This window comes from Notamacropus eugenii, chromosome 6 (genome assembly GCF_028372415.1).
Source record: "Notamacropus eugenii isolate mMacEug1 chromosome 6, mMacEug1.pri_v2, whole genome shotgun sequence".
Lineage (NCBI taxonomy): Eukaryota > Metazoa > Chordata > Mammalia > Diprotodontia > Macropodidae > Notamacropus > Notamacropus eugenii.
In genome coordinates, this window is record NC_092877.1 from 320,127,193 (window position 1) to 320,149,163 (window position 21,971).

At 36.7% G+C, this 21,971-nt stretch overlaps 1 long non-coding RNA gene across 1 annotated transcript; it reads left to right on the plus strand.

The window, feature by feature from the left end:
• Positions 1–238: 238 nt before the first annotated feature.
• LOC140511670 (uncharacterized) lies at positions 239–18,638 on the plus strand. The gene is made up of 3 exons (XR_011969619.1): positions 239–447; positions 16,789–16,980; positions 18,519–18,638. It is a non-coding gene; the product is annotated as an uncharacterized lncRNA (long non-coding RNA).
• Positions 18,639–21,971: the final 3,333 nt, after the last annotated feature.

Here is a 21,971-nt window from a genome sequence, read left to right on the forward strand (position 1 = left end):
CTGGTCTCCAGTTCCTCCTAGTCAGCACTGGGGACTGATTTTCAGTTAAGCTGTTGGGGCAGTGCCACCATTCAATGTGAGACAAAGACCAGCTCCCTCAGGGCCTCTACACAGGGCTGAGGTAATATTCAACTCCTCAGTGCCCCCAGGAGATTTATGCTTCAACAATGGATGAGGGTGGCTGTATGGGCTGCTATGTGGCCTCTGTGGCCACTGCCTGCTGCCTGAGCTATGGGAAAGCCCTGCTCCCTTCCCGTTCAGCTGAAAAAACCCTGTCACTGACCTTTGGCACCTGTGGGTTGAGGGATCTGCGGACTGCTGCTGCTGGGACTGGAGATTCTGCCCCCGATGTGTCCTCCTCCCAGAGTTGTGCTGTGCTGCACAGCCAAGGCTGGGCTGGGTTCTGCTCCAGGTCCCATGCAACCGATGTTTCTCGTAGGCTTTCAGGTAACCCTGGGCTGGAAATCTCCTCCACTTTGTTGTTTTCCACTTCTGCTGCTCCAAAATTTGTTGAGAGTCCCTCTCTACAGGTATTTTATGGGCTGTGTGGGAAGAGCCTCCCTATGTGTGTCTTTCTACTCCACTACCTTGGCTCCCTGGATTGTCTCTTCCAAACTTTTATAATACTTTCATTTTACTTTAATGAAGCAGTTGGATATATGATCACAAAATGGCCATTCAGCTCTAAAATAATACAATTCAGTGAACTTGAGTATAAAAACCTATCTTGTGTATAAAAAAAGCCCATCTCTTAGTCTTCTTGGCTATATCAGAAATGGTCTTCACACTAATCTCATCATTAACTGAATATGGAGAGCCCACCTCTGAATAGTATAAGCAAAACATAGAGCCCCTACCTTTCAGAATGGAAATCTGAAACTACCTGCATACTATGACATTCCTCGATTACCTAAAATGCAAAGATGAGTGGCTCAAGAAAATGACTTTTGGTGGAATCTTGGCAACATAAACCATTTCAATCAACAGCCAGGATAAACAACAGAAACGAAAATATTTGCCATTCAGACAGCCTCAAGTGAGATGCTTCCCATTTTTACTCTGATTAAAAATAGATTATGCAAAACTCATTGAAAAAAAAAATACATCCTGGAGAGCTGGCTTTATAGACTCATTTTAATGGTGATGTCTCTCAAAAATCCGCCTTTTTTTTTTGGCTTTTTGCCCTTAGCTATGGTCTTCTTATACTCCAACAAACTTATTAAAGATCAGGTGGCCAGAATATACCTCAGGGACTTGAACTAGCTTTGATGATCAATCATCAAAGTGGTATCAAAGGGCCACATTGGATATAGGGCAACATGAGATTATACTTTGTCAAGCACTTAACTTATTCAAAAGAATTTCACAGCTTGTTAGAGAGACTTCAACAGTACCTGAGCAACATCTTAATCAGTCAAGAAATAAGGACTCAGTATCAACACCTGGGCACACCCACTGCCATTTGCCTTTTCTTTTTGTGTGAGAAAAGATCTGGGGATTTTAAGGCACTGCTAAATCTGTGAGCTAAGGATGTGACTTGGCAGCCCCAAAATCTAATGAAATCTATGGTTACATAGAAAAACATGTGGTAGGAACACAGGAGGCAATAGTCTTATTGTGATCTGCCTTAATTAGAATCCAGTTAGAGAGATGTAGTAAGTCCTAGGTGTCATATTTAAGAAAGGAGTTTGATAAGTTTGAGAGTGTCCAAAGTAGGGTGATAGACAAAGGACCCCAATCAACGTAAATCCCTTGAGGACAGAAATTGTTCATTCTTATCTTTACATTCACACCAACTAGCAGAATTAGCAGAGCAGTAAGTGTTTAATTTTATTTATGAAGTTTATTCTATCAAATTTTATGTATGATGTCTTGGTAATACAACAATGTCCTCCACCATCTCCATTTTTATCGTGGAAATAGGAATGGTACAGTTACTATTTTGATGAATACTTTATAGTCAATCATTCATGAACTTTTTTATTTTTTAATTTATTTATTTTTAGTTTTCAACATTCATTTATACAAAATTTTGAGTTCCAAAGTTTCTCTGCATCTCTATGAATTTAGCAACTAACACATGTCACAAAAATGAAATACCCCTTGACCTCAAGGATGTCACATGCTATTGAGGGAGACAACATACACATACATAAGTATATAGAGAATATATGCAATACAAATACAAGCTTGTTTGGAGATGGAGAGCATCAGCAGCTGGCGAATCAGAGAGTACTTTGTGTAGTACCTTGAGCAGTCTGGATAAAGACAAGGACTTTTAAGAGGAAACCACTAAAACCTAGTTAACTCATTCAGTCTTTATGACTCAATAATAGTAGGTTTCAGTCATCATGAAATTGTGGAAATGGATGCATTGTTGTTGTTTAGTCCTTTTTCAATCTTTTCAACTCTTTGTGACCCCATTTGGGGTCTTCTTGGCAAAGATATTTGAGTGTCATTTCCTTCTCCTGATCATTTTACATATGAGGAACTGGAGCAAACTGGGTTAAATGACTTGCCCAAGATCACACATCTAGTAGGGATCTGCGGCCACATTCAAATTCAAGAAGATGAGTCTTCCTGACTCCAAGTCTGGTATTCTATCCACTGTGCCACCTAGTTGCCCTTGGGTGTTTTTCAGATGGTAGATGTCTTTTCAGAGTGATCATTTTCTTCGTGATGACGATAAACTGTTACGGGGATTCAGAAACTCCCCTCACATAATCCAGTTCATTATTTCATTACAAGCCGATGAAATCATTAAAGAACTGGCCCTGGCATAAGAGATTTGAGCTTTGATCATTAGTGGCTATGTGGATGTGAAGTCATATCATCTCTTTAGGTCTCAATTTCATCATCTTTAAAATGGGGATCATACTTATCACCGGTCCCGTTTCATAACGCAGTGAAGAAATTATATTGGATAAGTCTGACCCCCGGCACTATGTTGACTGAGAAATTGTGAAATCATTGACATGGAAGGGATCTTATAGGCCTTCCCATCCAAATTCCCTCACTCAAAGCAAAATAAAGTGCAAGTCATGTCATCATTTCTCTGATGGCGTGGTCTTCAGCAACAAAGGACAAACACACACACACACCTGGATTAGGAAACTGAGGCCCAAAGGAATGAAGTTCATGGAGCTAATTAACACATTTTTTCCCTAAAACTTAGTCCATTGTTTCTTCTTCCTCTAAAGATCTGTGATTTAATCAGTATGGGAATTACTCACTATAATTTTAATCACAGATTGTAATCACAGGTTGCAAGTCCTAGATAAGTTAGTAGATTTGGTCTTCAAGAGCCATTAGAGGAAGAATTTATCCTTTTATTGTCAACCTGGTGATGAATTTCTGGTCCTCAGACAAAGAAAAATAAACACCACTGCTCATCTTTCCAGGCTAGTGGGACCTCGAAATTTCATTGATGAAGCCTTCAGTTGGTCTTAATGAAGTATCCAATTTAGACATATTGTAGGAAGGGTTTTCTTATTTTCAAGCAAAACCTTTTCTATACTAGCTTCAGTGTTTTCTCTTGCTTATCACTCCATGGGCCTAGAAAACAACACCATCTTCTTCTTACAGTCTAAAAATATTAGTAGATATTAATCAAATCACCCCTTTAACCTTTTTATTTTCTCCTCATTAGGTTAAACAGCTTCAATTTCAATTAAATTCATAATTATTTAGGGTTCTGTAGCACTGAGTATAAAGAAAGATTGATTTCCCTCTGAACTATCGTTAGGGCTTTTCTCTAGGACCTTTCCAGTTTTGCAAAGTAAAGATGTCACAGATTAAAAAAAATAAGTAAATAAATTTTGCTTTTTTTATTTGCTGAATTTGAGGGGAAATTAATTTCTACAACTTCAATACCACATCTTTTTTTCTAAAAAGGTAACAATATTGTTTTACTTTTGTTTTTTAAAAATAAACACTATTACTCATTTGTTGCATATTCAACTTGTGATCAATTTTGACAGATCCTCTTCAAAGTAGTAATAGACTGAGAAAAGGATATATTAAATTTGCAGGCAGTTGGGTGCCAGAATGAATTATCCCGAAGACAGCACAAAAATGAAAGTAAAGATTGAAAGTGTATTCATGGATTTGAAGATTCAAAAGCTAACCAATTATGTGAACCAATACAAGATGTGTATTTGAAATATAGAATCAGTGAGGATTTCATGCATTTTCTTCTTCATATTACCAGTACCCTCAGGACATTTAGATAGTGACTAATGCCAAGAAGTCTCATGTGTGACAAATACAGGCAAATTGTATTTTTCCTGGCTCCTTTATTTTGTTTAAATTGTGTTAAGTACTTCAATAATTAGTTTAAACATGCTCAAAGCCAAACAAAAGCAAAAAATATTGGGAAGGAAAGGAGAAAATGTTTGCCTTTATTCTTAAACCAGTCCTACTCTGCATGGAATGTAGCCTTATTGACCACTGTAATTGCCTTTTCTGGAATAAGTGAGAGACATATTGCCATTCCCCAGTTACCAAGAAGAGTAAACATCCATTGAAAGGGCTCTGGTGGCATGTTTGCAGTTTGTATCATGGAGCTCAGTCATTAACAGCTTCTGAATAATTCCTGCAAAAAAAAAATGTGCTATGTTAAAATCCTACTCCCAATAAATATTATTGATCATTGAGAATAAATTAAAGTAGCCTATTTTAGGCAATTGTATTTTTTGGGGAAAAGTGATGAATTGTATAATATTAATTTGTTCTAGATTATAGAATTTACACTATTAAAATGGAAGTTCTGTAGAATGGAAACTTTGGGTCCATGAGCACAAAATTATTGCTTTGATTCTGTACCACTTTCTATCACACTTTAAATTGTGGGTTATTTTGTTTTTTGAAGTTATCAGCATTCATGTAAAAAGAACAAGAAAATAAATACTTCCCACACTCAAATATCTCATCAGGCAGCTTCTCTGAAGCAAAGGTGAGAGGGATATGTTCCAAATGGGAAAACAGCATACAACAAGATGCTTATATTCTGATCATGCTCCAGTAATGTTTTAATTGATCCATCTTTCAACTGCTATAAGCAATAGAGCACAAAGGAGAGAGAAGTAGAGAGTCAGTAGACTCTGATTCTAGCACTGGCTTTAGATTCCAAATTTGTCATAGAAAAAGTAGGAGATTTAGAGAAGACTTTGGTTTGAATATTGGCTCTATCTATTACTACTGCTGCAATCACTGCTGTTGATACTGTCCTTACTACTACTACTACTACTACTACTACTACTACTACTACTACTACTACTACTACTACTACTACTGCTACTACTGCTGCTACTATTACTACTACTGCTGCTGCTGCTGCTACCACTACCACTACTACCACTATCACTATTACCACTACTAATACTGTTACTACCACTACTGCTACTAATACTACTACAGCTAATAACCACAATACTGCTGCTTCCACTACTATTAATAATAGTAATAAATCATAATAATTCTGATGACGGTGATGACATTCATGATAACTGATACATAGATGGCATTTTAAATTTTATAAAGTACTCTAAGTTTATTCTTTCATTTAATCGTCATTGCACCCTGTAAGGTTAATATTGTAGATATTAGCCCCCCCCTTCTTGGTGAGCTTTTTAAAAAATTTTGTATAAAATAAAACAAGCATTTCTGTAACCTAATAAAGAAGGTACTTATACATGAAACTACAAATCTATTTTGCTATTCTTTTCAAATATATAACAAAATTATCATGTAATTTTTTTTCTTCTCTCCCCTTTTCCACTCTAGAGATGGTTACCATTAGACAGAAACAGGCATTAATAGATACACAGATACATAGAGAGAAGATATGTATGTATGTGTGTATAAGTGTGTACAATTATTTTATAGGTACTTCTACTCATCAGTTCTTTCTCTAGATACAGATAGCATCTTTCTTCATATGTCTTTTATAGGTAATTTGGGTACATAACTTTTTCACTTAGAGTCATTCTTAAAATAACATTGCTGTAACTGTATATAAATCCTCTTCATTATTTCATGTGAGTCTTCTAAAGTCTTTGAGCTCACCACTTCTTATAGCATAGCATCACCCCTTAAAAAAAAGAAAATTAAGTCTAAGTAACATCATAGTTATCCAGTGTCAATCCTTGGTTTTCCTGGCTCTGAGTTAAATATTCCGTCTACTATATCAAATTATGTATGTAACTTTGGACAGTTTTCAGCTCCTTAGTTTCCTTAGAGATGACCTTCAAAGTCCCTTCCAGGCCAAAATCGATTCATAGGACCTCAGTTTCTTGGACTACAAAATGAGTAGTTTTGACCAGAACATCTCCAAAGCCCTTTTCCAGCACTACTCTTCTACGGTTTTAAATAAGGTACAAGAAGAGAGATAATATATTTTAGTTAAATTTTTACCCCATGTCTGAGTTATTAAGTATTAATAAAGGCTTCTTTCTTGAAGCTTGTGGGTGGTAATATATATTTAACCCCTTGGGTGGAAGAAGAGGAGAATAATTAAGGAGGGTTAGTTTCCTACTCTCTTGATAATTGAGTCTCTAGGATTCAGAAATTATGTCTATAAATTGGGATATTTGCTTTTCAAGGTTTGCTTACAGATTTTGAATGTATAACCCATGAACTATAATTAGGGGTTTCCAGCTGTTACCAGAAAACTTGGTATGCAAAGATTCAGTGCCTGAAGGAAAATTAAGAATCAGTTCCTGGTAAACCTAAAATAATATCAACTACCAATGATTAGAAAAATATATTAAATGTACTAAATATATATACTAAATGTACTAAAATGTACTAAAAAGGATAGGTGATTTTGGGGAAAAATCTTGGCATTGCAGAGGTGAGGGAGACCTTGAAAAGTTATTTGATCTCATGTCTTACAGATTTCTAGACAGAGAAGAATCAGAAGAATCTATTTTTTATCTCAAGGATTGCTAGTTACATCCCTCCCTCCCACCCTCCACACACACACACACACACACACACACACACACACACACACACACACACACACACACACACTGGAATACACCTTAAAAATGAGCCTGGGTGACTGGTGCCCTAATAATAACTACTGAAAAGGTAAAGGATTTAAGAGAAAATATAATGAGTTCTGGTGAATCTGAGATGCCTGTGGGAATGGAGGAGTAAGTCATGGGAATTGAATAGGGTGAGGAACTGGGAAGTCAGGGTATTTGAGCGGTTATAAGCATGTAGGGTGAAGTCCCCTAATATGAAGGTAGGAGACTGGGAGGAAAGACATTAACCAGGCATTGAACGCATTGGAGAGGGATTTTAGCATTATCTCAGTACTATCACTGATGCAATTGATGTAGTAATGCCATCAAGGAAGAAAGGAAAAACAACACATTTCAATATATATATATATGTATATGAAATTGTAGTTAATTCAGAACAGAGGGATAAAAGTAGGGTGTTTTTGCTCTTATTGTTTTGTTAATTTGATTTTGCCTCTTGAAGTTTTTATGTTCAACCTCCAAGAACAAATAATAAGGTTGGTCACAACAAGCTATTTGTCTTTTAATTTGCATTGGTGAAGAAGTTATTACTCAACATGAGTCCTTCATCCCCGCAAGAACAGCCCAAATGCAGGCTATGCAAATGTGGCTTAAATGTGGATCATAGCCGTAAGATGACGTAATAATTTTTTAAAAAGACAAAAATGATGATCAGGTAGATCACACTAATCAAAAATGGAAGAATTGCTTCCTTGATTGGAAAGATAAATCATGGTTGCAAGTCTAAGGAAGGAATATTAGAATTTTGCTTTTTCATTTTTCTTTTTCTCTAATCTGGGAGACAATGTTGAGTTTATTGTGAATTTGCTTTTGCAGTCTTCACCATATAACCTAAAGAGGACAGTCCATGGTGTGGTGAGAAAAGCCCTAGAATGAGAGACAGGATGATCTCTGTTCTCGTCCCATCTAGACCACTGATGTGCAGTGTTGAACATAAATAACAATGGTTGCTATATCGTACCTTAAGTTGGCAAAGTACTTTGTGTACATTATCTTAGGTGTTCAACCCAACAACCCTTTGAGATAGGTACCATGAGTAAAATTATTCCCATTTTACACATGAGGAAACCAAGGCTAAGAGAGTTGATATCCAGATAATATTTGTCAAGGGCTTAGCACAGTGCTTAACATACACTAGGGGCTTAATAAATGCTTTTTCCCTCCCTTCTCCTGCATGAGAAGAGAGATCCCCATGACTTGAAGTCAATGACATATGAGCTCATCCTTACGTGATGTGAATGATCTCAACTTAGTATTCTTTACTTCTTCAGACTGAATTTTATTCCATTTGTTGCTAATTTCATTTATTTACCAAGACAACCTCAGAGTGCCTTTACAGCTCTAAATCCATGATCTGACACTCCACCTTCCTTGACTTACAATTTAATAAAGGAAAGGAAAGGGAATAAGCATTCATATAGTTCCTATTATGTGCCAAATACTGTGCTAAGCACTTTGACAAATATCATCTCATTTGATCCTCATAACATGTTTAGTGGGTGCTTTTATTATACCAATCTTACAAGTGAAGAAACTGAGACAACCAGGGGTTCAGTAATTTGCCCAAGGTCACACAGCTAGTAGGTATGAGAGGTTGGATTTGTACTCAGATCTTACTTATTCCAGGTCCAGTTTTCTACCCTTGGACCACCAGTTGCCTAACATAGGCAGCTGAACCGATGTCTAAAGTACCTTCCAGCTCTAATATTTTACAAATTTATATTAAGAGGGATTGTGAATTATGACTATATTTTGACTTACTTCTATCCCTTGATTCAATGACCTTAAAAAAAAGGGCCACCTTTTCATTTCATCTTTAGGGACTATTTCCTCATCTCTCAAGTAAATGGTGCTTGGGGTAAAGTTGACTAGAAAGTTTCTAAAGTCCCTTTCAATTCTAAGATTCTCTGAGTTCCTACAAGTTTTACTAGTCTGGTTTACAATGTTCTACTCTACTATAATTATACCAGGTCATTAAGGCACACAAACACAAGCATCACAAGAAATGGAGATCTATGTGAGTTTCAATAAATTATTTTCGTTTCCAAGCCACTAAGCACTGTAATTCCATTTTTGGCTGACTGCCGACAAATAAAGTTTCCTGAAGTTTTCATTCAAACTTTCATCTATAAAATTGATAGTGCTATTAAAATGAAAGGGATGTAGTTACTGACTCTTCAGTATAATTACAGTCCATGAGATCGTTCATATTACTTGAAAAACATTGTCCACTTAAAAGATATAACAGGTAGTAATGACTAATGGCCCAATTTGCTTCCAGCTTTTATTAGTGAGTAGTAATAATATTATCAGAATTGTAATAAACAGACATCTATTTTGTGGGTCTCAGGAAATCTCAGCACCAGATAGATTTTTTTCTCTCCTCCATAAATTTAAAAGGATATTAACTAGATACTCATGGCCACTTGTACTCGTTGGCTATCTCCTAACGTTTATCATAAGGTTAGAGCAGTTAACCTCCATGTCCTGCTTAGGTGATTGAATACTTTCTATCTAAATTCCCCTTGTCATTTAAATTAAGAAAATCATTCTTCACTTTCCCTTTCTAAAATAATTTTATTGGGGTACTCATTCCACCCTTAATCACTAATAGTCCACATGATCTACCAATAGCTAACAGGAAATTAAAGGGATGCTCATAAACATAAATACCTGTCTTTTGATGTGGCAAAGGATAATCTAGTTTAGAATCTAGACATAACAGCATAGAACATTGTTCATGGCACAGAATTAGTTGGCAAGGTTTGTGTTATCAGTTTATTCAGAAACTTTAAAGCTTATAGTGGATAGAGGAATAGGCATGGAGTCAGGAAGTCCTGGTCTCAAAATCAGCCACAGACACTTACTAGCTGTGTGAACCTGGGCAAGTCACTTGAATTCTGTTGTCTCAGTTTCTTCACCTGCAAAATGGGAATAACAATCAGGGGCAAATGAAATAACATTTGTAAAAGCATTTAGTATAGTATCTAATACATAGTTTTGCTATATGTTAGCTATTATTGTTATGTAGCAAAGGATAATCTGGTTTAGAACCTAGACGTTATTTAGCAAAGTTTGTGCTATCAATTTATTTTGAAACTTTAAAATTTATAGTGTATAAAGTGATGGGCATGGATGGAGTCAGGAAGACCTGAACTCAAATCCAGCCACAGACTTTACTATCTATATTCCCCTGGTAAGTCACTTAATCTCTCTCTGTCAAAGCTTCCTCAGCTATAAAAGGCAAGTCATAACAGCACATACCTCCCAGGGTTTTTGTAAAGTGCTCTGCACAATGTCTGACACATAGTAGGTACTCAATAAAGTTTTTTTTCTTTTCTCTTCTTACCTTCCCTCTTAGATATTGAAATTCATCCAAATTATTCTACTTTTTCCTCCACTCTTTTCCCCAGTTTCCTACTTTGAAATCCATTTAGGAAACTGTTGTGAAAGTAAACAAAATGTGTCTGTAGGTAAGCTGCCCTCCATGAACTGTCACTCTCCTGAAGCCAGGAGAACAGCTGAGCTTTTATTACTTAGGTTATCCAATACAATGATACAGACAGAGTTGTGTGATAGAAAAAAAATAGAACTTGGGAGTCAGGAGAGCTAACTAGCCAAGTTACTGAATTTCTCGGGTTCATTCTACAAAACAGGGGTGGTAGATTAGAAGATGTATAAATTTTCTTTCAGCCCTAAAAGTGTCATTTTTGCCAAACTGTCAAATGCATCCTTCCATGTTGCGATAATCAGACTGTTACCATCAAAATGAACTATTTCTTGATTCTTTTAAAGAATTTATCTTTCTTCTTAGTGAATGGCAAATAGTTTAAAATAATCATGGATTCCTCTTGGGTATTTGGTAATCAATTCTTTCAACCAGCTTGTTAACTGCCTATGAAGTTCAAGGTCTTATACTAGGAACTAGAACCACACCAGTGAGATAGTGCTTGCCCTTAAGAACCTTACATTTAGCTGGAATGAGGTGAAGAGGGCTATGAAGTGTATCAGCTAACAGACAAAACTAGTGGCTATAACATTTTTTGGCTTTTCAATTTTCTTTAAATTCTAAAATTGTTCATACGTCTCAAATGAAAATGACCTGAAAATTTTTTTAGCTAAATGATTACATTTTCTTCCCCTCTCTTCAAGTCTCTAAGAAAATTCAGGCAATTTTTTTTTTAATGCACAGATATAAATAAATATAAAATAAATGATACCGACACTATCAAGCAAGACATGAGCATTATTATCAAATAACTTCCTAAAGACAAATTCTAATATAAATTGTCTTACTGGTGATGTCCATGAATGAATCCATAGTGTTTAACTGGTATCTTAAAGATCATTTCTTCCTTGCATTAGTTGCCATGACTAGAGAAGTAAATCAGCTCAATGTGTTGTGATTAATTTCTGAACAAGAAAGAAGCAAAGGTCCCATCTCCTCTTGATCACTGATTGCTTGTCTTTTGGTTGATTCTATTTTTTTCCCGTAGTTCTGGTTTTCAGGTGCCTTAATTATCAGTCTGTTTAGATTTCTGTGCTATGGGAAAAACCACTGTTTTCCATCATATACACAAGACCAAAAACTGTAACATAACACTAATCAATGACCAGAATATGAAGGAAAATCACTAAGTCCAAGGGTTAGGACTTACTGTCACTGTCACAGAGACTTCATCCTACTTAAAGAATGTCACACAGTAAATGACTAGTGATGAATTCATCTTGATGAAACCTCTAAAATGTTACAAAATTAATCTGAAACAGAAGCCAAGTAAACAAACCAAAAGCTTAACCAAATCATTTTTAAAAATAAAGGAAAAATTCTGTCTTTTGTTTCTCTTGAAGACAGCAAGATGTAGAGAATCAATCAACATGCCTTTCTGATGTGCCTACTATGAATGAATACAATATATTAAAAGGAGCTATATTCTATTTAGAGAAATAGCACATACCAAGATAAACATAAGCAAAAAAAATATAAAGAGAATACGTGCAAAGGAGTTAACTGTAATGTATTTTAGGGATGAGGATACTAACATTTGGCAAAATTAATAAAAAACATACCAGAAAGCATATGAATTTGCAGTGGTACAATTTAGTAGAGAGTTTCCTCATCCGGGAAAGCCATATACATATACCACTCACAAATTCATTCCACCTTTCTCATTTTTCCATCGTCTATATTTTCCAAGATCTCCTCCCTCCTCTGTCCCATCCTGGACAGCTAAAGGGTGCTAGATCTGGAGTCAGGAAGAACTGAGATTAAATTTGGCCTCAGGCATTTATTAGCTTTAGGACCTTGGACAAGTGGCTTAACTACTCTCTACCTCAGTTTTCTCCACTATAAAATGGGGATAAAGATAGCACTTCCATCCATGCGTTATTGTAAGAATGAAATAAAATAGTATTTGTAAAGTGCTTAGGACAATGACTAGCATAGAACAGGAACTTAATTTCCTTCCCCTTACAATAAAGAATAAAGGCGGGGTGGGGGGGAAATTCAGCAAAACTAACCAAAATATTGAACAAATCTGATGTTACTGAATGCATGAAGCACTAAGCTTTTGGAATAGCCTGTCATAAATGTTCCATACCCATATTCCCCCACCTCTTCAGAGAAGGGAAGAGATACGTTCTGTTTCTTCTTGGAGGCAAACCATGATCATCATCATTTTACAGCATTCAGTCTTGTTTGTTTTCTTATTCTTCTTTCCAAATGGATTCTTTCAGTCATTCTGCTTAATTCATTTTGTATCAGTTCATAAGCCATGTGTCTTTTCATGTTTCTCTATAAACATATTTATCATTTCTAACAGCATAGTATTTTTCCATTACATTCATGGACCATAGCTTGTTGAGTTGTTCCCCAATAAACATGCTTCTTTTCTTCCATTCCTTTGCTACTACAAAAAAAGTGCCTCTATAAAATACATTTCCGTATATTGTCCCCTTCCCTTTTATTTATTTTACCAGTGACCTCATTGGGATTTATGCTTAACAGGGCAACCTGGGAGTCTATCTCCTCTTAAGAGCAATACAGAAATACACACACACACACACACACTCACTATCATTCAATTCCAAATAATGTCTTTTCAAAATATATCCCTCCCCACCTTTTACTAAAGATTTTTGGACCTTGAGACTAAGCATGAATGGCGATTTCACTCCCTTTTGCTTTCCCAAACTAATCAGCTTAATTGAGTTCCTGAGAAACAGTCAGAAATGGAGAAAATAAAAGAGTGGTTTGCCAAAAGGAAAAAAATTCAGGAGACTCTCAACAGTTACCTTTTCATTACCTCTTTCCCACCGGTGTTTTAGAGCTTGAGGAAAGATCCTAGTGGTTAGACCAGTGGTTCAGTAGATAAGCTATCTCTTTTCATTCCTTCCCTCAAACCTAAAAATGAGTATGGTCTGTGATGGGGGTGAATGAAGAGGGGACAGGAGATGTATTGCGGTTGATATGGAATTATGACAATCGCCCAAGCCTTGACAAACGGCTATTTACAAATGGGTCCAAAGTTTCAGATTTTTGTACTTTAAAAAAAAAAAATCAATTTTTTTTTTCACTTTGGCTACCTCAGACTTGGGTAAAAGTCTCTCTAAGTTTTTTTATTGCTAAAAATCTATCCCTGAAAATAATCCTAAATGATTTTTTTTCAGTGTTACTTTATTCCTCTGTTTCATGGATGAGTTTCTCAAAAGCAAAGAATTAGAGGAACAGAATTTCCTTGCTTCTATACTTGGTTTTTCATGCAATTAGTCTCTGATTCTTCCCATTTTTCTCTTTCTTGTTTCATAGAGACAGTTAACTGCCAAAAGGCTTCCTTCTGGTTACTTTGATCAATTTCTGGAAGATGCAAAATAGTTCTCTTATTGTCCCAACACATCATTTCCACCAAGCAACAAACAGTAGAGTGATAACACTAGGAAAGAAGAGCAGTGCGGTTGCTGAGTTGCATTTGTGTGTGTGTGTGTGTGTGTGTGTGTATGCGTGCATTCACGTGTGTGTCTTAAGCTTCCAACTTTTGTAATTATATTTGCCTATGCTTGTTATAATCATCTGATCTGAAATACTTAAAAATAAAATAAGCTGGCTCACTCCCCAGATTTTCAAAACTTTTTCCCCAGCTCTAATCAGAGCGACTTTTACACTCGATAGATACATCTGTCCTCCATACTCCTGCACTTTCTTCTTCCCCCTAATCTTCCTGCCAAAGATATTCTGTTGTTTGATAGAACACTAATCTCCTAGAATCTTTAAGGATCAGCTTACCTGTGAACGCCCAGAAACTGTCTCCATCTTTAGTCTTGCCCCCTTTCATGTATTCGTCTTTGAAGAAATGCATTGCTTTCTGTCTGATAATGACATTTACATTCTGTTGTGGTTAGATGGGATATTGACCTAGAAATGCACTGTGTCTTCTTCACTGGAAAAAAATAAAAGATCAACATTCAGATTCACTTAGTGGTAAATATCAATTAGTAGCAGAAGGCATCAGCCAGAAGCACCTGTAAGCTTGGGGAAGAAAACTTTGTTATATTAACCTTGAGGCTTTCAGGGAGCTAGAATCCATCTTGAAATGAAAACACAGAATTGGGTTTGTAAATTACATTGGGGGGCTGCGGGGGAGAAAGCATTCTTTCAACGTTCGTCCCCTGGCACCGTTCTACACATTCTTAAGAGAAGGAAAGATACAAAGGAAAGTGCAAATTGACAGTTTTAAGACTGCAATTCAGGTCAATTTATTACCAGGCATGATGTTGAGCTGTGAAAATGAAAAACTCGGCCCCTCAGCGAATAAAGGTTCTGATGCTACAGTCTTTCTTCAGAGAGAAACTTCACTGAATTTAATAGAAATCCTACCCAGAATAGCTGAGGGACCTGATGCTGTATACAGTACAAACCCAATTTTCAATTCTAATGAATGACAAGGTTTTTTGACTTCAGCTAAAATGACAGTTGATCTATAAAGACTTGTCTTCAGGGAATGATAAGCACTGCATGAAGTTTAACCCTGAGTGTTGTGATCACAGGACAACTGAGGATGAAGAAGAAAGTAGAATTACTTCATTTCCAGCCCCGACCACCACCATCTGCCTACATACATATTCTCCACCCTCTTTTCTCTGATCTATTCTGACCAAAGGGAGAAAAAAATCATCAAAATGTTTATGTTCCTTTTAGAGATTTCAAGGACAAAGACACAGCTTGCACTCACAGAGAATTTGCCTAGTAATAATTAGATCAATGATCAACTCAACAACATTCATTTATTAAGCACCTACTTTGTGCCTGGGGCTTTGCTAGGCTGTAGGAAAACAAAGGCAAAAGTGAAAGCCTCTACCCTCAAAAAGTTTATTTTTTTTTCTTTTTTGCATGTAAATGGTTTTCATTACCATCAAATGTATCCTTTCTGGAGCCTATATTTAGCCCTATGAGGGCACTACTGCTGAAAATACCTATGTACCTCCATTTTGGGATTTGCATTCAGAAAATTTCTCTGATTGCTATCAAAGCACAGAACTGTTCTTTAATGATGACTCTTAAAAGAATAAGGAAGTCAGGGATGTTGAGCAGTGGGGACAGGGAAAGAGCAACTGCAGGCAATAAGCCCGGAGGAAGCATTCTCTTGCGCCTTGAAGGGAGAGCTGGGGTGCTTATTTGCTTTTCTAATGTTAACAGTATTTTATTTTTCCCCAAGTTTAAGTAAAGAACTTTTTTTCACATTTTACAAGATTTTGAGTTCTGAATATCTTCCTCCCTGTCTTCCTTTCCCAAGGAGTTTTTTTTGTTTTGTTTTGTTTTTTTTATTCTAACCAGAGAGACAACATGCACTTTAAAAAGGTGCAAGGTAGAGGGAATGGACTCATTCTAAGTCCATTAAGTGTTGGAGATGGGAAGGAAAGGAAAGTTGAAATCTAACTTCTAGAAGATTCAGAACCCATCAGACTGATGTCTTTATGCAGTGACTTCACATATGGGCACTTCCTGGTTCTCCTGCATGTTGCTGGTGAAACATGATTGAGAATATCCATTCACCACATTTTTGTGCCTTGTCTCCCAGAGTTCACAACAAAATACTGAAGGTTGGATCTGGTCCTACTCCAGCCCCATGGGATCTCTTCCCCCAATATTCCCAGTCCAACACCATCATTACCTTTCATAACCATTCATCAGGTAGGATTGACCAAGACAGAGCTTGTCAGACCCACTTCGGACCCTTTCCCAACATCTCCATTGTGATCCTCCCCCTCCTAGAACTCACCAACAGGTACTAGTGAGCAGAGCCAAACAGACCAGTGCAGGAACCATTCTCTAGTCCCCTCAGCCCATTTCCATGCATCATCTACCTAGATCCCACCAGGATCTTACATTCCCAGCAGACTCGTGGATGAACATGGCTACCCTTGTCCTTTCAATGAACAGAGTCACTAAGTAGAATCCTTCTGTCCACTATTATATGCTAAGGATATATGCTCTCCAGATATGAGACACTGACATCTGCTTTGCTGTTGTACCTTAAGGACTCCTGGGACTTCTCCTATACACTGCCATTGATCCTAAGGAACAATGAATCTATCTGCCCTGTATCTTAACCTTTCTATAAGTATTTTCCTCAGTTAGATTATGAACTCTGGCAACGAAGACCAAATCTATTTTCCGTGTATATTTCCAGTGCTTGACATAAGTGAAGTGATTATCTTTTCTCCTTTCTTTTCCATGCAGTTAGTAGTGACTAAAGGTGAGCACATTGGACAACCTGGATCTAAGACAGAGTGTCCCAGAGAAAGGAAGAAGCCTGGAAGAGATAGAAAGAGAAGACAACCTATAGAAAATGAGAATCACAGACATTTGTTTGTGAATATAGTTAACTGGTTTTGCTAAATCTTGGCATTCACCAAAATAGCATTGCAGGAGGTAAATAGTTCCATAGAAATGATCTTTGTACCATGTAGTAAGTAAATAACAGAATGTGGTTCATAATCATTTTTGCAGCTCTAGTACTAGCTTGAATCATTATCAAGCAGCCAATCTCAATCTCTATAACCAGTTGAATGATTGTCTTGTGACCAAATGGTAGGATTTGCTTATACTATCTCAATAATATCACTGTGTAGACATGTTGTGAGAATAACACTTTCAAAAATGGAAAGCATTCTCTAAGTAAAAATTACAACAATTTAGTAATTTTGTGACAGTGGGCAAATCCAACCTTCTTGAGCCTCAGTTTCTCCATCTATGAAAGAGGGATCATCCAATTCCTATCTCATAGGATTATTGTGGGGTTCAAATATTGTGGGGTTCAAATAAGATAATGCATGCAAATGACTTCTAGCTTTACCGCATTATAGACACAGCCATTTTTGTTACCACTCATAATTATATGGGAATTTGCAGTTTACTAAGTCTATTCAATTTAGAGTTATAAATGTGAGAGATGGGATTTAAACCCAGGTCTTCCTGAGTCCTAGTCCTAGTCCACATGAACATTTTATCTCCTGCTAGTCAACAGTACTGTTCTTGAAGCAGTTTTTGGAAGAAGACATCAAAGCCATTCATAGTTACATGAAAAATTGCTCTAAATCTCTACTGACTAGAGAAATGCAAATTAAAACAACCTTGAGACACCACCTCACACCTGTTAGATTGACTAACATGATAGAAAAGGAAAATGACAATTTCTGGGTAGTATATGGGAAAATTGGGAGACTCGTGCCACTGTTGCAGTGGTGAACTAGTGCTATCATTCTGTACAACAATTTGGAACTACATCCAAAGAGTTATAAAATTGTGCATCTCCTTCAATCACCAATATCATTTCTATGTTTGTCTCCCGAAGAGATAATAGAAATGGGGAAAGGATTTGTTTGTACAAAAATGTTTTAGCAGCTCTTTTTGTGGCAAAAAAAAAAAAAAATGGAAATTGAGAGGATGCCCATCAATTGTGAAAAGGTTAAACAAGGTGTGGTATATAATTATTACAGAATGCTACTGTGCCACATGAAAGGATGAGCAAGGTAGTTTCAGAAAAACCTGGGAAGACATGTAGACATGCAAAGTGAAGTAAGTAGAATCAGGAGAACATTGTACACAGTAACAGCAACATTGTAAGAATGATCAAATTCCAAAGGCTTAGCTACTCTGATCAAGACAATCCCTAAAGTCTTTTGGTGAAAAATGTTGTCTGCTTCCAGAAAGAGAACTGAGGAACTCTGAATGCAGAGTAAAGCATATTTTTAACTTTATTTTTATTGTTTTATTTTGTTTGTGTTTTCTTTTGCAATATGGCTAATATGGAAATACATTTTGCTTGACTGCACATGTAAACAAAAAGTATTGTTCTGTAGGGGTGAAAATGGTCATGGAGTAAATAGGCTATGTCCAAATATTTAATGGGTTAGGAAACGTTCTAAAAATGTCCATGCCCTTTCATTTTCCTCTCTGTGTTATTCTAGTGAGACCTCACCTGCACTATTGCATTTATTCTTGGGGATCTTGGTACTCGGATATTTGGATATAATTCAAAGAAGAGCAACTCCAATGATTAAAGGAATGGAAATATTGGAAATGACTGAATGAGGAGAAAAGATTAAAGGAATCAAATCAGAAAATGTAGCTAAGCAATAACTATGTGAGTGTGTATGTGTATATGTGTGTGTGGGGTGGGGGGGGAAGGAGTTGATAAAAGCTGCTAATTCCTGAAACAAGTAACACCAAACAAGGAAAGGAAACGGGGGGGGGGGGGGGGGGGGGGCGTGCATGAGGGAGGAATTAGGAAAAGAAAATTCTGGCTAAAAAGTCAAAATAACTTCTATGAGAAATTGTTCAATTAGGGAACTGATTACCGACTAATGAAAGTGAAAGTTCTAGGAGGTGGGGCATTTCAAACCTGGCAGAGTAAAAGTCAGGGAGGCATACGGTAATGAGTGATTGGTGTTTATTAAGACATCATGAGTTGAACAGCCCATTAAAACAACATTCCAATAACACGGACTAATAAAATTACATTACTATTTTTTTTAAGATGAGGGAGAAAGCCCAGCTGGTTGTAATCCAAGAAAAAAGAAAGAGAAGGGGAGACAGGGAGAGAAGAAGGGAGGAGAGGAGAGGGGAGGGGAGGGATGAAAAGAAAATTCTCTTCAACAATCATACACCTAAAAAAGCCATGTAAAATGTTAAACATCAATATCAGTTGTAATATGGAAACCAGTGAAGCTTAATGAGGTGAAGAGCAACTGTAAAAACTACTAACAAAAAATGAAAATAATTGGAAAAGAATCTTCTTGTAAAAATCAGCTCCTGTAATGAGAACCAAGAGTGTTTTGAAGCTTTCAAGCCATTCTAACCATCTGAAAGAAAAAAAAAAAAAGATCACTTGGGCTTGAGGAAGTCATTTTTATTGGTCCACCCCAAATTCTTGATATGACCTTGCTGATAAAGTTGTGCTAAGTTTTCAAATAAATTCCCTCCTCATTGTGCACAATGAATAGAGAACGCTGGCTGAGATCTGACATATATCGGCTGTTTGACCCTGGGAAAATTATTTAATCTCTGTGTTTTAGGCAAGTCTCTAAAACCATAAGTTGTAGAGGTGCTAACCTTCATTGGTAAAGAGAGTTTCCTCACCTGGGAGTTCCCGGTGTCAAAGAAATCATGGTACCAGCCCTCAAGACAAAGGTTCCAGAAGCCTGAGTAAAAAAAAAAAAAATATCTCAGAAACAAAGACCAAAAAATTCTGGCCATTTCCCACTCTATGACTTTAAGTTTGGACTTTTTTTTCCTTCTTCTGGAGAAATATTTCCTCTTTTGTAGAAGGGAAAGGTTCATAAATAAAGTTCATCTCAGGAACTAGGAATGTATGTTACAATATATAACCAGAACAGATTTCGATTCCAAATTCCAACTACTTAAATCAAAGGAAAATTACCTGCTCCCCCTCCCCACTTCCACTCCATATGGACAACTGTAAACCATCCTCTTCTCAATAGAAGCAGGAGGAAGCAGAGAGATTTCAAAATACTCTAGGATTCCTTATCTCGTGCCTTAGACTCATAAAGCTGATGAATCAGAATGACTTCTTACTCCCTTTCCTCACAGCTGAACAATTCCCCCAGCGGGTTGTTTCTCACTTCTTGGGACCTTTTTTTTCCTATTCAAGCATGGCCAAGGTAGCTAAGTGGCACATTTTTACAAGAAATCTCTACCAGGTGCAGAAATATTGTGCTTGCCTTTATTTGGAGCTGCAAAGTCACATACTACAATAAATGCTGGTGAGATTTCCCTCAGTAGAACGCCATAATCTTTTTTTTTTTTTTATAATGTATACATGTATGACTAATTTGGAAAAGGGGCATCACCTTGGGCTGTCCCTAAAATTATTCTTTGCAAAAATGCACAAAAACAGAAGCTACCATATTTAAAAAAAAAAATGTGATTAGGCTAATCATTATTTTTTTGCAAAAAGTTTCCTAATTATTGAATTAAAAAAAAAAATCTGAATACAGTGGATTTTTTTTTCTCTCAATCAAAGGACCTAAGATAATCACACCAATCCAAGCAATTAAATTAAAAGAAAAGTGGTTTTACTGTCAAAAGACCTAGATTTAAATTCTAGCTTTTCTACTTACTAGCACTGACTCCTAACTGGAGAGAAGAAACCAGGGGTTTGCCCTGCCCAAGGCATTGAAATTTAGAGGGTGCTAACTTCTCTTTCACTCCAGCAGCAAACAAACAAAGGTGCTTATCACCTAGTTAGCAAGGATCATCTGTTAAAATAACAAACTAACAGTTGGTGAGCTAAAGTGAGTTTTACCCCCACCTCAACTTTCTTCCCTCCCAAAAATAATATAGCCACTTCCCCATTAGCCACCAGCACTCCTGGCTTCTGTGGTTCTCCACTAAGGAAGAGCATCACACCCCTCCCTTCAACTGAAGGTATTATTCACACGTTTACATTATCTCACATGATTTTCCTAGGAGAAGTCTATGGGACTTGCATAGATAGAAAATTCCTAGTTTCAGTTCTGTCCTGCTTGTTACCATAAGGAGATTAGTCTCTGAGTCTCAGTGTCTGTAATGGTTAAATGGGAATAATAATGTTTGCATTATCTAATACAGGGTCATTTGTAAGGAAAGTGCTTTAATAATCAAGTACTCTAGAAATGTATATTACTATGATCAGCCCAGTTCTCTTCTACTCCAGCAAATCTCTTGCAAGTTACAGCTTTATTTTAGGTTAGTAGCTGTTGTAGGGGAGGAAAGAAATCTAAGACAAAAGGAAGGTAAAGAATCTGACTTGAGGTCACTGTCTTTTATAACTAGAAATGGGAAGATGCCCAAATACCGGATAAAGGCCAGGATCTAAAAGACAAGTGTGATCGGATGTATTAGTGAACACTTTTAAAGATCATGCTCTTGGACTGGCTATCAGTCATCACGTAAAGAGACAAAACAAGTGCTCATGTATTCACATATGTCTTCTAAAGGGTCTTAGGTTACCCAGAAACATTTCCTTGCTTGCCCCCCCTGTTTTTGATGCTTCTCAAGGGAATATGTTTTTCATACATCATCCTTTTCCTGAAACATAGAGATGCAGGAATTTATCAATACATTAAAAGCAATCTCCAACTTGTCTAAAACTGCTTGTAGTCTCCTCAGGGTTGTGTATGTGTGTCTGCATGTGTGTGTTTTAAATAAGGTTTATGATATGCAGTATACCTTAACTTGTTTTTATTACCCTTAATTAGCTTAATAATCTTAACGTTTCCTTGTTTGGGTAACTGTTAACTTAATGTGTTGCCATAATGCACTTTTAAATTACTGCCTTAAAAATTCAGTGCTGATTTCCAGTTTCCGCACACTGTATTAATTATCTATAAATATGTGTGAGATTTCCTTCAGCAGATTTC